The sequence below is a fragment of the Adiantum capillus-veneris genome, chromosome 3, assembly GCF_014529385.1.
Source record: "Adiantum capillus-veneris isolate H3 chromosome 3, ASM1452938v2, whole genome shotgun sequence".
Classification (NCBI taxonomy): Eukaryota; Viridiplantae; Streptophyta; class Polypodiopsida; order Polypodiales; family Pteridaceae; genus Adiantum; species Adiantum capillus-veneris.
The window spans coordinates 33,852,563-33,870,606 of NC_140933.1; positions in this window are offsets into that span (position 1 = coordinate 33,852,563).

Consider the following 18,044-nt stretch of genomic DNA (forward strand, 5'->3'; position numbering starts at 1 on the left):
CCAAAGGTTGGCACAAAAAATGAAAAATTCTCTTTTATGGTTGATTTCTTTCAAGGTGCAAGGGTTTTTTCCAAATCTACATTGTCCCACTTGACCATGGTTATCAAGCAAATCATCTGCAATGCATTTCTAAAATCCTTCTTTTTTGGTGTGCTCATTGTGAGAAATACAATCTCTTAGACCACGTGAAATGCATGTTATGCCCAAAAGAAGCTAAGTCAAGAAGCTCTAGGTTGTTTTCAACAAATTCTAAGTGAGAGCTCCTCTGTCATAATAATCAATATCTTATTCTCCTAAATGATTTTCGCATGTTAAACTGATCATTTAATATGAGGAAGTGACAGGGAAGAAAAATCTAGAATATTGGTTAAGCTAGCAGACCGGCCACAGTAGGGATCTAAAGGAGGGAAAATAGGGATGCAAAGGGGGGGGGGCATATGCAAAAGATCAATGTGCAACAATGGGATTAAAATACCCTAAGGTTCAGCCCATTAAGACTTCCAAAATGCTAAGGTTCCAAATTTCAAAGGTTGTGTCCAAAGGTCAAACACTAGGAGAATTGGATGCTTTGTGTGTGTCACAAAAAGTCTTCATAATCCCTACATAGGAGGGGGTGAGCCTTTCAAGTAGGGGATGAGAGAGAAACTCACACACACACTCACAAGCTTCATTTGTACACAAGGGGAAAGAGGGACACATGTCAGATCCCTAGCCCTGATGCCCACAAGGTGTACTCAAATCCTATTGGATGGCCTTGGAGGTGGACCAATGAGAATTAGGCTAGAGTAAATCTATTTTAATTAGTTTAAAAACACTTAATAAAAGAACCAATAGGAATTAAGTTCTCTAGAAGACTATTGGACAGTCTCTCAAGGGGACCAATGAGCATTCAGTAGCCGAATGGCTTGCGTGATTCCTATTGGCCAGGAGGAAAAGGGTCCAATGAGAGTGTAGTTGCATTTATTAATTACCTAAAGCTCTCAAAAAAGGGGAAAGGGGGACACATGTCAGAAGGCTATCACTTATGCTACTTAATTTCCACTGGCTAGGCCTCGGAAGGTCCAATAGGGCTGTAGCATGAGCAATTAGCAAGGGGGGTCGACCAAGAGAGAGAGGGGGCTGATTTTTGCAAGGAATTATCACACACACACTCACCGTAATCTGTTGTGTGAAGCAAAGAAGACTCTCTCTCATTCTCAAGCTGTAATGGAAAGTTTACCACCTACTCCAAGATAGTGAGAAGGGAGGCCTACACCAACAACTCTTGGCTTTCTGATGGAAATCCAACCAAGAGCCAAGATTCAATGCATGATCATCTCCTCTACCATGCTAATTACTAAGCGAAGCTATGCTAATATGAGGGATTATGTGAGGAGATGTACATCTTTCTCGTAAGAATACTCCTCTTTCTCTCAATCTACTCTCATACCCCGCTAGCTCTCACCATCTTCGAAGGTGTGTGAGGTCTTAGGTCTGAGACCCTGAGGGAATTGATGTTGTGTTTGATAAGTGTTTTGCTTAGTGCATGAAGTTTCCATCCTCATTGCACTAACTATTATTGAAGGAACACAAAGAATTGTATTGTTAAATGTCTCACTTGATGGGAGAAACCATAATACAAAGCCTTTTGTAGGGGGTACCGGTTCCATGCAAATCCGGTCCTCAATTGTTGTCAATTGCTTAATTTCTCTCTCTTTTTAAGTATTGTTCATGCTATCTAACTAGGTGTTATGCTTTTTGTTGCTCTCTCCACCCAATCACTCTTGTTATTCTCATTAGGAATCTATTCTAATGAAATGCTCACTATGTTCATGCTATTTTCCGCTACACACAAGTTACAAGAACATTAACTGCTACATTGGTATCAGAGCACAAGGTTTCTCTTTTCTTGCTCAAGAAGGGAGGTCCTCAAGCTAGCTATAAATGGTTGGTACTATTAATTGCATGTGAGTAAGTAGAATAGGAATTTTTCAGCCTTGCAATGCGCCTGTATTTGTGTAGTTAACGAGGCCACCTTGGCAGAGAAGGCTCCATGAAGACGGCAGGCTAAACACTCTCCATCACCTCCAAAACGGAGAAGACCATCGCATACTTCTCCACACCGTACTTCAAAGAGGGATGACAAAAAGCAAGAGACAAAAAAGGCGAGAAAGAGGACACCCTCTTGTCCATCTTCTTCATCCTCTTCCTCTTATGAAAGTGATGGTGAAGACAAAGAAGATCAAGGAAAGAAAAAGGCGAGAAAGAGGTCACCCTCTTCTCCATCTTCCTCAAATTCTTCATCTTCTGAAGAAATTTATGGTGCAACCATTGAACCATCAAAAAGAAGAGGCCATAGGAAATCCTATGCCGCGTGGAAGAGGTCATCCAAGCTCAAGAAATTCAAAGAGGGAGGGAAGAGCATCTCTTTCCTACCTATGATGGCACTTTTGGTGCTACGGAAAAAGTCTTGGTCTTTATCCAACAATTTGATGCGGCGTTTGGAGATGAGGGCTTCACGGAGTCCTCTAAGCTATGCCATGTGGTCCAGCCTACGAGTGAACGGTGAAGCTCCACGAACATGGAAAGCTTTAAGAGCTTCCATTATGAAGAAATTTTTGGATGCCAAAGACAAAGTACTCAATACGAATCCATTCACAAATATGTAGACAAGTTTTGGGATTTACAACTCAAAGCCACTGTCTTCAAGAAGTTGGATTTTGGAGAGCAAAAGCAACAATTTTGTGCAGGCTTAATTGAATAAATGGCAGAGTATGTTAACTCCCAAAGGCCATGCACCATATCGGCGGTTATACACCATACTATGGTGGCCTCTCGAATCAATTTCCAAACGGGGGCTAAAAGAAATTCTAAGTCCACGAAAAGCAAGGGTTCCAATGATCCTAAGGGGAAGGACAATGTCGAAAAGTCTCCTAAGGGCAGCTCCAACAAACCTAAAGAGAAGGTAGTCTATATAGGCAAAAATAAACTCTCTCCTCAAGAGCTTGAGTGCTATCCCAAGGATAACCGTTGTTTCAAGTGCCATGAGCAAGGGCATGTGTACCACGCTTGTCCCCAAAAGAACACCCACCATGAACCTCCTAGAGCTACCTTGCTCAAAATCCAAGAGGAGGAAATTCACCACAAAGGATCTCCTCTATGCCATGCTTGGGGAGAGGTAAGAGGACATGATGCTTTTATTCTCTTTGATGTTGGTTCTACTTACAATTTTATATCTATAGAGTTGGCCACCAAGCTAGGCATACAAGCCTATGAGATGGGAGATGTCCTACCAAAGATGGTGCTTTCAAGGGGCAAGAAGCTTCAGTCACTCCCTTAATCGTGAAATTCAGGCTCCATGTCCAAAGCTACGTGGACAAAGAGGACTTCTTTATCTCTCCTCTCAAGCATGAGGATATAATCCTAGGGGCACCATGGTTTGATCGCATGGCTGCCAATGTTAAATTCCCTGAAAGGAGAATCTCCTTTAAGTTCAGGGAAAAAGATATGTATATAGATGCTAAGGAAATTGGTAACACTATACCCATTGTACATACACAAGCTTTCAACAAGTCAATAAAGATCTCTATTTCTGTGTACATGATTTTGTCAATGATTCTCAAAATGAACCTAATGTTTTAGCAAAAGAAAATATGCACAATCAAAAGGAATTAGAGTTATCCAATTTTCTTAAGGGGTTTGAGGATGTCTTTATTGATGACATTCCTTTGTGAGCTACCTCCTAAACGAGGTAATGATGACCATGCAATTGATCTTCTTCCAGGAACTTCACCGCCTAACAAACCTCCTTATAGATTTTCTCAAGCTCAACGAGAGGAGATTATGCAACAAGTGCATGGTTAGGCCTAGCTCATCACCATTTTGTTCTCCTGTGCTACTAGTGCAAAAGAAAGATGACACATATCATACGTGTGTCGACTATAGAGCACTAAATAGGATCACTATCAAAAATAGGTTTCCGGTTCCACGGGTAGAAGACCTATTTGATAAGCTACAAGGGTCCACCTACTTCAGTAGGATTGACCTAAAAATTGGCTATCATCAAATAAGGATAGTTGATCAAGACATGGTAAAGACCCAATTTTGCACTACGTTTGGTCTTTACGAATACATTGTCATGCCTTTTGGCTTGACCAATGCACCAGCCACATTCAACCGCTTGATGGAGGAGCTATTCGGGCCTCACCAAACCTTTATTCTGGAGTGTTCTTTGATGATATCATCATCTACTCTTATTCATTAGACGAACACAAGCAACACCTCCAGGTAATATTTCAAGTTTCTAAGAGAGAATAAACTTTATGTTAATCCAAAGAAAAGTGAGTTTTTCTTACAAGAGATTCAGTATTTAGGTCCCATTATCTCTCAAGGTGGCATCCAAATGGATCCATCAAAGTTAGCTAGAGGTAATAAAAGGATGGCCTAACCAAGGAATCTTCATGAGTTAAGCAGCTTTATAGGTATGTGCGCATACTATAGACGCTTCATAGAAAAGTTCTCACTAATAGCAGGACCATTACATGACCTAACAAAGAAAAATGTTAGGTACACATGGTTTGCCAAGGAGAACAATGCTTTTGAAAAGCTTATCTCTCAACCTATGCTTACACTACCAGATCTCTCAAAGCCATTTGAGGTCCAATGTGATGCTTGTGGTGATTGCCTTGGAGCTGTTTTTCTTCAAGAATGGCATGCCATAGGCTTGACCTTGTTGAGAAAGCTCTAGGCATATATGAAAAGGAATTCCTTGCAGTTCTACATGCCTTAGACTCATGGAAGCACCATTTATTGGGGACTCCTTTCATTCTACAAACGGATCACCAAAGTCTTAAGTACTTCCTGACGCAGACCAAGCTCTTCGACAAACCAATGAGGTGGGCAAACTTTCTTTCACAATTTCATTTTCATATTCCTCACATTGCTAGCAAGCATAATCAAGTAGCCGATGCACTCTCAAGATGGCCGAGAGTGAATGCGGTTTCCATAGAAGCTCACAATGATCTATCTTCTATTATAGATGAGTATGCTATTGATCCCCATTTTAGAGATGTGATTTCAGCCCTTTCACTAGGGAAGAAAGAGGAACCATTTACTTTACAAGATGGTTATCTTCTCTACGGCAATAGACTATGCATTACTAGCTCACTACGTGAGAAAGTCATGTATGAATCTCATGCTCCTCCTTATGCAGGGCATAGAGGGATTCAGTCTACTCTAAAGGGGATGGAAACATATTTCTATTGTCCTACCATGAAAGTAAACATACAAGAGTATGTTTCTAAATGTGTGGTATGCCAAAAGACGAAGTTTGATAGAGGGAAGCAACGTGGATTGCTTCAACCTTTGCCAATCCCTAATTCACCATGGGAGAGCATATCCATGTATTTTATCTTTGTATTGACTAAGTCTATCCATGGGAACATGGGAATATGGATGATATTAGACAGAATCAATAAAACAAGCTCATTTTATACCCGTCAAAAAGACTATCAAAGCCCATCAAATGGAAACCCTCTTTATTTCACAAATCTTCAAGTACCATGGCTTGCCAATGTCCATAGTGTTGGATACAGATCCTAGAATGACCAGTAACTTTTGGAAGGGTCTCTCTTTGAGAATTTAGGGACAAGGCTAAATTTTTCTTCGGACTATCACCTGCAAATGGATGACCAAAGTGAAATAGCTAACCTAACAATTCTTGATCTACTAAAAGCCTATGTAACGGAAGTAGATCAAAGGTCCCAATGGGAGAAGTACTTACCATTAGTGGAGTATGCCCACAATAATACTATACATACTTCCACTAGAAAAGCACCTTTTGAGGTAATAGAGGGAAGATCAAAAAGTCCCTCGCTACTTAAGGTACACGGGAAGATCTTCGCTGCTGCAGATGAGTATAGCCGAGACCTACAAGAATATTTCCAAAAGATTAAGGATGCTATCTCTATCTCACAGCAAAGGCAAAAGGTTGTTGCTAACATGCACAGAAGAGCCGAAGCTTTTAAACAAAATGATTGGATCTTAATCAAATTTCCCAAGGCTCGCGCGATTAAGGCACACGACGGGCAAGAATCCTACGGGACACCAAAAGTACCATGCTAAGTTAGCATAAAGGTACTATGGTCCCTTCCAAATTCTTAGGCCAATCAATGAGATGGCCTATCAACTCAAGTTTCCCAATCATTGGCTCATACACAATGCTATCCATGTGAGCCTACTAAAGCCTTACAAAGGAGAGCCACCTCAAGAACCAACTATTGAAGACCCACCGGAGATTGAGGACCAAGAAGAGGTGCCGTAGCCCGAGTCCATTCTCTGACATGAAGACAAGGTACTAAGAGGCGGTAAGAGTATCCGCGATGATATCTTATTAAGTTTAAGACTTATCCTTTTGAAGATGCTAGATGGATACAAGGCATACAATTAAAGGATAACCTAAACCTTGTCAATGCTTACAATGCTTCCCTAGAGTAAGCAAATGTACAAATGTTAAAAATGAACAAAAGTTTTTGTCTTATAAGACTCTCTTTTTCTTTATTTTGCACAAAAATGAAGTAGTATGCATGCTTAGATCAAGTTTGTGGAGACGACGTTGCCCAAACACCAAGTAGACCTTGTCACTCTGCTATGGAAGATTCATAGGACTAATGTGCAGACATGCTTGTGGCAGCTTAGGCTCTCAAGTGGAAAATGGACTAGTCATCCATTCTGGAATGATGTCGTAGTGTAACATAGGGATCCTCTACCCGCTAGGAAAAAGGACTAATGAATATGCTTTATCTTCTCTACCCCATAGTCGAGGATAAATATAATTTCAAGAGAGAGGTAATGTAATAATAATCAATATCTAATTCTCTTAAATTATTTTCTCATGTTAAAATGATCATTTAATATGGGGAAGTGACAGGGGAGAAAAAGCTAGAATATTGGTTAAGCTAGCAGACCGGCCACAGTAGGGATCCAAAGGGTGGGCCATCTGCAAAAGATCAATGTGTAGCAATGGGCTTAAAAGACCCTAAGGGAGCTAGCCTTGCAAGTAGGGGATGAGAGAGAAACTCACAAACACACTCACAAGCTTCATTTGTACACAAGGGGAAAGAGGGACACATGCTAGGTCCCTAGCCCAGATGCCCACAAGGTGTACTCAAATCCTATTGGATGGCCTTGGAGGTGGACCAATGAGAATTAGGCTAGAGTAAATCTATTTTAATTAGTTTAAAAACACTTAATAAAAGAACCAATAGGAATTAAGCTCTCTAGAAGACTATTGGATAGTCTCCCAAGGGGACCAATGAGCATTCAGCAGCCCAATGGCTTGCCTGATTTCTATTGGCCAGGATGCCAAGGGGTCCAATTAGAGTTTAGTTGCATTTATTAATTACCTAAATCTCTCACAAAAGGGGAAAGGGGGACACATTTCCGTAGGCTATCACTTATGCTACTTAATTTCCATTGGCTAGGCCTGGGGAGGTCCAATAGGGCTGTAGGATGAGCAATTAGCAAGGGGGGTCGACCAAGAGAGAGAGGGGGCTGATTTTTGCAAGGCATTATCACACACACACTCACACAATCTCAAGTGTGAAGCAAATAAGACTCTATCTCCTTCTCAAGCTTTAATGGAAACCTTACCACCTACTCCAAGCTGGTGAGGAAGAGAGGCCTACACAAACAACTCTTGGCTTTCTGATGCAGATCCAACCAAGAGCCAAGCTTCAATGCATAGTCATCTCCTCTACCATGCTATATACTAAGCTAAGCTATGCTAATATGAGTGTTTATGTGAGGAGATGTACATCTTTCTCGTAAGAATACTCCTTCCTCTCAATCTACTCTCATACCCCGCTAGCTCTCACCATCTTCGAAGGTGTGTGAGGTCTTGTGTCTGAGACCGTGAGGGAATTGATGTTGTGTTTGATAAGTGTTTTGCTTAGTGCATGAAGTTTCCATATTCATTGCACTAGCTAGTATTGAAGGATCTCAAAGAATTGTATTGTAAAATGTCTCTCTTGATGGGAGAAACCATAATACAAAGCCTTTTGGAGGGGGGAACCGGCTCCATGCAAATCCGGTTCTGACTCCTCAACTGTTGTCAATTTCTTAATTTCTCTCTCTTTTTAAGTATTGTTCATGCTATCTAACTAGGTGTTATGCTTTTTGTTTATCTCTCCACCCAAGCACTCTTGTTGTTCTCATTAGGAATCTATTCTAATGAAATGCTCACTATGTTCATGCTAGTTTCCGCTACACACAAGTTACTAAACCATTAAATGTTACATCCTCTCTAGGTGTGGTCTCTTGGAACGCACTTATAGGAGGTTGTACGTACTCAACAAGGGTCAACAAGAGAGAACATTGTGCTCACTAAGTGAAGAGCCAAGATCTCTCTGCCGTTTTCATTATCAAATCCAAGCTGAGGGATTATTCTTTTAGATACGGTCTATTCTAATGAAATTATGGAAAGATATGCCTAGCCAAGGAAGAACAAGACTAATCTTGATAGATGCAAGAGGAGATCATCTCTCCAAATGTATGCTCTTATAGTGCATGTAAAAGAGGATATGCCCAATAGGGCTAGCAAAAGGAAGCTTTGGGCGATTCTAAAGGGATGCAAAAGGAGGACATCTCACTAAAAAATCACACTTTTTTGACAATGTTTAATTATGTAGTTTCTCTAGTTTGTGTATGAGTTTCAAATGGATTTAGAAGAAATGAGGAAACAGCATGTCATAAAACCAAACAAAGAACACTATAATTTCATGGTTGATCTCTTTGGACACGTAGGGTTCTTTGACAAGCTAGCGTTGTCATGCTTGATGGAGACTTCATCAGGTGGTAGGCCAAATGTGGTGTACCTCTAAAAGCACAAACTTGTTTTATGTGCAGAATGTTGTGTATTCTGTTGCACGATTTTGTAGCTTATGTCCAATAGAGAAGCAAGCCAAGAACATAAGGGTAGTTTCTAGCACAAGGAATCCTCTATAGGTGTAATCCTTTGGAATAGCATTGTAGGATGTTATACCCAGCAAGAGTTTTCGAAGGAAGTTTGTGCTACCTTCAACTTAGTTATGAGGAAGAGCTTTGTGCTACCTTCAACTTAGTTATGAGGAAGAGCTTTGTAGTTAGTCAAAATCTTTTAAGGTAGTGTTGGAAGATATTGAGAGAGATTTTTTTTTTTTGTAGATGTGGTATGTAGGAATCCAGTTATGAGAGGGTATACCCAATAAGGTCTAGCCAAGGAAGCTCTTCGCTATTCTTCGCTACTAGGAATTTTATTTAGCTCAAAATGTTAGAAATTTGGTCAACTAGTGGATCAAATCCACTCACTCATTAACTGGAATATTTGTAGATTCTCGCAAAGCTTTGATCTTGCCTTCTAGCTTTGCTAGAATATTCCTTTCATTTCCAATGATTGACCTTCCCACCTTAGGTTCAGAATGCATCATCTAGTATGAGCTAGTTGAGTGTGCGGGATTTGTTACCTACACAAGTCCCTTGATAAAAGAAAAATCTCTGCTATAGACTAAACATTTATTGCCTATAGTTGGTTCTCTCTCATGTAGTGGCCAATCCTCTTCTCATAGAACTTTTCACCAACTATGACAACCACACTTGTTTTGACTCAATAGTATTTGACTTCCTAATCGAGTGCAAGGACGATCTGCTAAGTCCAAAAGGGAAGACAGAAATGGGTGGGACCCACAATCAATAAAAAAACTCCAATAGACATAAATGAAGAATGAAAAAAGAAAGGGGCAAGCACCTAATTGAAGACGAAGCAAGAAAATGAAGATTAGAGTAGGGATTTCACTTGATAGCTAGCATGCTTGAGCCTGATAAGGCTACCTTTCGCACTACCTTTGGACTTTATGAATTCTCATTGAATGGTGGATCGAATTTTTAGCACACACCAAGCTTTTATAGGAGTGTTCTTTGATGACATACTCGTCTTTTCAAAGACCGCTGGCATGTTCAAAGTTGAAGATCATTCGGATGGTAGAGCATGAATTGTGCATGGTGATGCATCTAGGTTCTTACATTAATGGAATTATGCAATCATAAAAATCAAAGCTTCATCTTTTGATGCACTCTAGTAAGTGGTCCCAATGTTTTCTCATTATATTAACGAGAATCCATGAAGATGCTTGTAGGGAAAGTGAAAGAAAATTAAAACATGAAGCAAATTGGGGGGGGGGGTGAGATGATGAGCGCAGGGGTTGGGAAGGAGCTGCGATGCGCGACGGAGCAAGGAACAAATGATTCTTTTTTTAAATCTTTTCGCTTGCATGCGAGACAATGGCGATGTCGTAGCAGAGTGGTTAGGTATGATGTGTCATTTCCATTGTGAACGTCGTGTGCTCGAGTTGAATTTCCCACTTTGCATCATGAGCTAACAAGAGAGGGAAGGGGGAATCCTTCTTATTTTTAGAGGGAAGTTACCTTTCAAGAGTTCAATCCAAGTGGTAGGTTGCTAGTTGTCGTGTGACCCAATGAAGGGGGGACCAGGGTGGACATCTGCTCGAAATTATGCCCATATCTATTTTGGGCCTACAATAGTGGAGAACAGAGCGTGGGCAAATGGGCATAAAGGAGGTTTGTGTCGCTTTGTTGCAAGACAAGATCCATGGATGGAGAGCAAGAAGGGTAAATAGGAGGGAAGGGGCTAAGCCAGCAGAAGTGGACATTTTTTTCAATGAAGAGCTTCACACATGTTAGTCTTTTTTTTTATGTTTAAGGCCACCGGAAAAGTCACCATAGGCTTGTAACCTAGTGCTTTAGCTTGACCCTTGTAATTTCAACGTGATGAGTTCCAATAATGAAAGTTGAAATTATGAATGATTTTTTGCAGCCTTTGAAATTGAGAATGGGTGGAGTATATTGTGTAGATGTAAAGAATACACATCACGTGATGCTTTAGCAAGATTATGTGCCTTGAGGAACAAAAATATTCAAAGGGATACACTCCTAAGTCTTTTCTAAGCCACTAATTTAAAGGGAAACTCACAAGAAGAACTTTCTCTAATGTCCAAGACTGCTTGCTTCCACTCCTTGGAGTCTTTATGCTTCCCATAGAGAGAATCATTTCTTTGCTTCTTGCATGATCTCTTCAAGCTTATCAGTTTTGCAGGTTTCCTTTGAAAACTTGAAGGTTTCTCGATTTATAGGTTTTTTTGAGATAGAAAATGTGGATAACTTGTGTGAAAATCAAAATGGCTTGGTTATTGAGAATCTTTTTCCTCAAAATAAGATCATTCTTGTAAAAGCGGGTCTTTTACGTTTTTTTTCACCCATTTGTATATTTTGCTGCAAGACTTCCCATGAGCGGATAGTCTTTGAATAGATCAAAGGATTATTTGATTGCTGCTTTGCATCCTAAGCACACTTTAGTGCCTATCGCTTTGGCTTTTTCTTTGATTCTTATCAATAATTCCCGTCATAGCACCTTCTAGATAAAAGAGCTTAATTGTGCTAGGCCATGGGGGATCCCAAATGTTCCCTATGAGTACCACTCACTACCATCTCCATAATTTGTTAAGTGGTAAGCAACAATCTACATTGTAGCTAAGCTTGAAGTATATTCTCTTTGTTTGGGGTAAATAAAAATTCCTAAACATGGGCCATTTCATACTTTCCAATCAAATTCTCACTTGCAAAAAGGTACATGGTAGCCATCTAGTCTGCTTCTTTTCAATTCAGGTTGATTCTATCTGAGAATTAAGTTAGATGGATTAATCCTTTACTATTGATTTTTTGGCCAAGTTTTCTTTAGAAGGGCGTTAATTAATTTGCATGCAATCTTAGCAAGCTAGGGTAACATGTGGGTGATGGAGTCCTTGATGTTTCTTGATGCCTTGCTCCATTCAAGTACTATTGCCACTAGCTTGTTCTAAACTCCTACCTCTTTCCATGGGCCCCCTTGGGAGAAGAGCTTTGCCTTGTCTATCATGTATCGTGTCATAATTTCTTAGGTTTGATGTTGGTTCTCTCTTGCCAAAATAAACTTGGCACACTCGACTCCCACATGAGTTGTTGAGTTTTGGATCCCAATTGTGCCCTACTCTTGGGGTCTAATAACCCACTCCCACTTCCCCCAATACCATGGTGCTATATCTTTAGAACTTTTTTTCCCAAAGAAATTCTTCAAAGAATTCAAGAACTATTTTTGATTTCATTTGGTCATCCTTTCATCAAATATTATAATGGTTGGCCCATCTAAATGATTGGAAGGCTCCCATATGATTGAAGATTTTTGTCATGGACCAATCATGAAATTTGAATTGTGACAATACCTTTTGTCCATAAGAAACTTGATTTTGTGACTTTGGGTAGGCAAACATGTCCTATTTATGTATTCAAATTCTTTAGAAAATGAAAAATCCAAATCTAAACCTCAAAGGACTCAGAGCTAAAACATATGAGAGATACCCCCCCCCCGCAAGGGTCTATGCAAAAGTTCTTCAATTTACACTTCTATACAATTTCAATATACATCAGAGTTGTGGAAGTATTTGCATAGGAAATGAGTTCTGAGCACTTGATCTAGTATGCACTTTCGTCCATGAGGTAGCAGACTACATCCAGAGGTAGCTAGTGAGTAGTGCTACCCCTAAATGTATGAAGTGAATGAAAGATTACTCAAAAAGATGACCAAGTGAAGGATGAATATATGTGTAGAGGGAGCTTTTTTTTTTAATCTCTCTCTCTCTCTCTCTACATATATATATATATGTGTGTGTGTGTGTGTGTGTGTGTTTGTGTGTGTGTGTTGTTGTATTTATACTAATATTTACACACAAAAGAACATAGCAGTTCAAAAGAAAGTTGGCTTTAGATAAAGGACAAGGATTAGTACAAAAAACAACTCAGTCTTTGATTTGTTTTTGTACATCATAGTGAGAATGACGTATCATTCTAGTGATTTTTACATAAGGTAGTTAAAAATCATCGATAATAAAGTTACAGAGGCCAAGTATGTCGGTGACGGATAGCAACAAAGCCAAAAATATCCAAAGTAAAGATAGATTCATCACTTGCATCCATATAAACAAGACAACAGGTTTGTTATCCTTGTATACATATTACAGGTGTCAATGGACCTAATAGTTGTTATCCATCTCCTACCTTAAAACCCTTTTAAAATTATACGAACCATCCTTAAAGAGTTTAAATCACAAAGTATCCATTCCAAAACAATGTAATGATGTTGTCTCAATGAGACTTGGAGTCCATTAGTCCTCTTCATTAGGTTTAAAATGTGTGTTTCAAAAAAGATTGTATAAAGTTCTTCTTTGGGTGATGATTAGAAGGTCGTTACCCCTTCCAATCTAGATGGTATTTTTATATAGGTTGTAAATGTAGCTACTTAACCCAAATTTATCAAGGAAATTATACATGATAATTAGATTAAATTCTAATCAGAAGGTCATCACCCCTTCTCATCCAAGTGTCTTACCCATTTTTTAATCCCATGAAGGCCCCTTTTTGTTTTACGATGTTCTTGTTTTGTCATGAAATCTAAAGATAAATCATCTTAGTCCAAACCATCTATGGTGTACTTACTAATTAATAAAACAATACAATTGTCTGGTTAGTTTTTAGGGTCAATGACAGTGCTCATACGTGCAATCAATCTATATGTTGGAGTCACCTGTAACATAAAAGGATGTTAGTTATTAAGTCCTACACCTCCCTAGACGGAGTGAAAACCACATGTAAGGTAGTAAGAATGAGTGATAATCCCCTAAAACATACAACATATAAATGGGATATTCCATAGCTCTACCTTTGTTCAGAAAGCTAGAAAAATAAGTTGCCATGGCCCATAGTTTTGATCCAATAAACAGCCAGTTACATCCTCATGAGTAGCCCATTTACAACCATATCTACCGTAGTCCACAACCATTCATAACCATTATATTAACCATAATCGACCACAATCAGTCCTAACCCTTCTCACAACCATTAATAACCATATTCGTCCATGTTGAGAAATTTCAAAAGGATCAATATACATAACACTAAATCGGCATAGACCGTATCTGAGCAAGAATGGTAAGCTCGATACCAACCCCATAAGCACACATCAGTAGAATAACCATTGTACCCACAATCAATCATAACCCTGCACAAAACCACCCATTCGTGGTGGCCAATTGAACAGATGTTAAAGCTCTATATCCACAACATTAAAACAATTTAGACCTAAACCGAGCGGTAATGGTAAGCTCGATAACAAACTCAGAGGAACAACATCTTTATCATATCAGTGACGCCAGCCATAATAGAGTATACGAGGCCGTATGCTTAACCCTAACATATAGGTCCATTCACCACCAATAGCTTCTGTCATTATATTTTAGCTAAAACAGCAATTCAAGGCAATATTATCCCATGTTTGCAAGAAGATGCCACCTTTTATTCTAAAAACATGCCTATGAAAAAGCCCGTAGATATGCATTGCCAAGTATCCCTAACCTCAAAAGGAATTTCAAAGCTGCAGACAAAAGGATGCACATGTATATGACAATGATAATTGAATCATAAATTGAAAGCCTTTCCTCAATCCGTAAGGTGAAAAAAACTAGTGTCGTAAATGTTACAGTAGAGGTTGCCATTCATGTACATTCAAGCATATGCATGAAGAATATAACCATAACAACAAGTGAATATTATCACAACCAAACATCTTGGATAGTAGTCCATATCAATGCCATAGGTCACCTAAGATTGAGTCAGAGCAGGCAACTCCACAATAGCCTGCTTGTCCTTGTCTTTTTCCATAGAGCCGGCAACTTTCACACTACACCTCTTGCGGGTGACACCCTCACAATCCCAATGTACGGACAACAACTCTCAAGTACAAGCATACACCACAGAATCATACATTACGAATGCTAAGTGAGCATGGGAGCTCACCTTTTATAGCATTTGGAGCAAGTGGCCACATTCCTCCAGCGTAGTATAACATGCTCATCAAGAGGTAGAGGTATACAGTAGCGGCGTTTAGTACAAAGAGAGGGGGGGAGAGAGAATATGATAGCACTTAGAGGGTGCTGCAACGCACAACCGTCAAGAGGGAGCCACCGTGAAGTTAAGCAGAAAATGACAGGGTTTACAGAGCCTAGAAACCCGCCAAATGATCATAACTCCTTTTAACTACAAATTTTAGGTACCATTAAGGTATCACCCTCTAGTATCTTTTTAGAATTATTCAATGAATTTAAGCCATTATTCACCCAAGGTTCCCAACCTAGCCAAATATACCAAGGATATAGCTAGGCAATGCGTCCACCCCTACTTAACCCAATTAACAACCAAGGGTAGATGTGTGGTGGCATTTAAGGTGTCATTTAAGTGTCATTTAAGGCACCTCCAAAATATCAATTACTAAATTACCTACTAAGTTTCACCTAGGACTCCCTAGGTCAATTAGCCTCAGTAAATATTTTCCAGGGATATTAACGTATTATCTCTACACTATCTTAACCGGGCAAAGGGGCCACTCACATTTACACCAGTTTCAGTATCACTAGTACGAGTATCAGTACAGTATTAGTACACAAGTAGCACTAGCACCAATATATAAGTAGCATCAGTCTAGTATATTAAAGTACACAATAGTACCTATATCAGTATCACATGTAGCACCAGTACAAGTCGAGTATAATATTATACACAAATAGTATCAATTACAATACCAATATATCACATAACTAGCAATGGTCCCAGTTCAGTATAATACAATACCAATACCAGTACAGTATAGTACCAGTACATAATGCCCAAGGAATTTAACATACAATCCTTACACTATCCTAGCTGGGAAAAATCTCAACCTATTTTTACACCAGTTCCAGTACCCAGTCCAGTATAGTACCGTTACACAAGTAGCACCAGTCCAGTATATTAGAGTACACAAACATTACTAGTACCAATACCAATACACAAGAAGTACTAGTACCAGTATCACAAGTAGCACCAGTAACAGTCCAGTATAATATTGTCCACAATCATTACCAGTTCTAGTATCAGTATATCACACAAGTAGCAGCAGTACCAGTTCAATACAATATAATACCAATATCAATATAGTATAGTACAAGTACACACGTAGCACCAGCAGGAGTACATATATAGCACCAATATTCATCTAGTATAATATATATAGTACCAGTACAGAAGTAGCACCAATGTCTGTATAGTGAAATTAGCACACTATCCCTAGCAATGTGTGTGTGTGTGTGTGTGTGTTGCTATATTTAAACATATATTTATACACAAAAGAACATAACAGTTCAAAAGAAAGCTGGCTTTAGATAAAGAACAAGGATTAGCACACAAAAAAGACTTAGTCTTTCATTCATTTTTGTACATCATAGTGAGAATGAGGTATCATTCTAGTGATTTTTACATAAAGTAGTTAAAAATCATTGATAATAAAGTTACAGAGGCCACGTATGTCGGTGACGGATAGCAACAAAGCCAAAAAGATTCAAAGTAAAGATAGATTCCTCACCTGCATCCATATAAACAAGACAACAGATTTGTTAGCCTTGAATACATATTATAGGTGTCAATGGACCTATCAGTTGTTATCCATCTCCTACTTTAAAACCCTTTTAAACTTATACCAACCATCCTTGGAGAGTTTAAATCACAAAGTATCCATTCTCAAAAAAATGTAATGATGTTGTCCCAATGAGACCTGGAGGCCATTACTACTCTTCATTAGGTTTAAAATGTGTGTTTCAAAAAAGATTGTATAAAGTTCTTTTTTGGCTTATGATTAGAAGGTCATTACCCCTTCTAATCTTAATGGTATTTTTATAATAGGTTGTAAAAGTAGCTAGTTAACCCAATTGTTTTAGGAAAATTATGCATAATAATTAGCTTAAATTTTAATCAAAAGGTCATCACCCCTTCTGATCCAAGTGTCGTACCCATTTACTTATCCCACGAAGGCCCCTTTTTGTTTTATGATGTTCTTGTTTTGTCATGAAATCTAAACATAAATCATCATAGTCCAAACCATCTATGGTGTACTTACAAATTAACAAAAAAATACAATTGAGTGGTTAGTTTTTAGGAGTCTACATAGTGTTAAATCCTTCATAGTTAAATAGCCTCAGCACAGGCTAGGTAGAAGAAGGTACTAACGACCAATCATTAAGTAAGTTATGAAGCAACATTCATTAAATTTTATGCCATTGATAAGATAGGTTTGTAATGAAAGCACCCCCTTTTGAAAAAAAGTGAACAGTCTTTTTGCTAAAGCTACGCACAGTCTAAAGTGTTTTATTGTAATCAAGAAGTAGACCTAAAATGCTACATGTGATATAATCAAGGCTCACAACCGGCTGATATACCACCTCTAAGTGAGGTCCAATCATAGTGTTGAAAAAAGGTAAGCTCACCATTAGCCACCCAATACCTTAGGTAGCAGTGTGTCCAATAGATCCTATAATCTTGCCTTCCTCACTTCTTTGAGCTATTGAGAAGCAAGGTTTAGTTTTAATTTGAGCCATCTATCATGTTTTGTTATTGTGGCTATCCCTATTTTCTTTTTGTCGTGGTGAGTGCTTCCATTTCTTAGTTTAGACTTTGATGTTTGTTCTCACGATGCTTCTTCATCCTTGTCCCCGTGATCTTTTTATCATTGTGTAGATACTCTAAGCAAGAATGTCCCAATCTCTTGGATTATTTGCCTTCATTTCTTTATTGAGTCTTTGCCTAGATCATCAAGTGCCATTGGAACTAGGCTTCTAATTTCTTGAAGAGGAGGTTTCCTATGACTAGCGTCTTCTTCTTTCCTTTGGGTAATTGAGCTTCCCAATCAAATAGACTCTTGGAGGTATCCACCTTCATTTTGACTGATGGGGTTAGTCAATCTACTTTATTGGAGCACTAGTATCTACCTACTCTAGAGATTGTGTTAGCATAATGAAGGCTTGTGTATGTAGATCCTAGAGAGTTACATGACTCCATGGACCCAATGACCATAGGTCTACCATTGTATATGTAAATCCTAGAGAGTTACTCCATGGTCC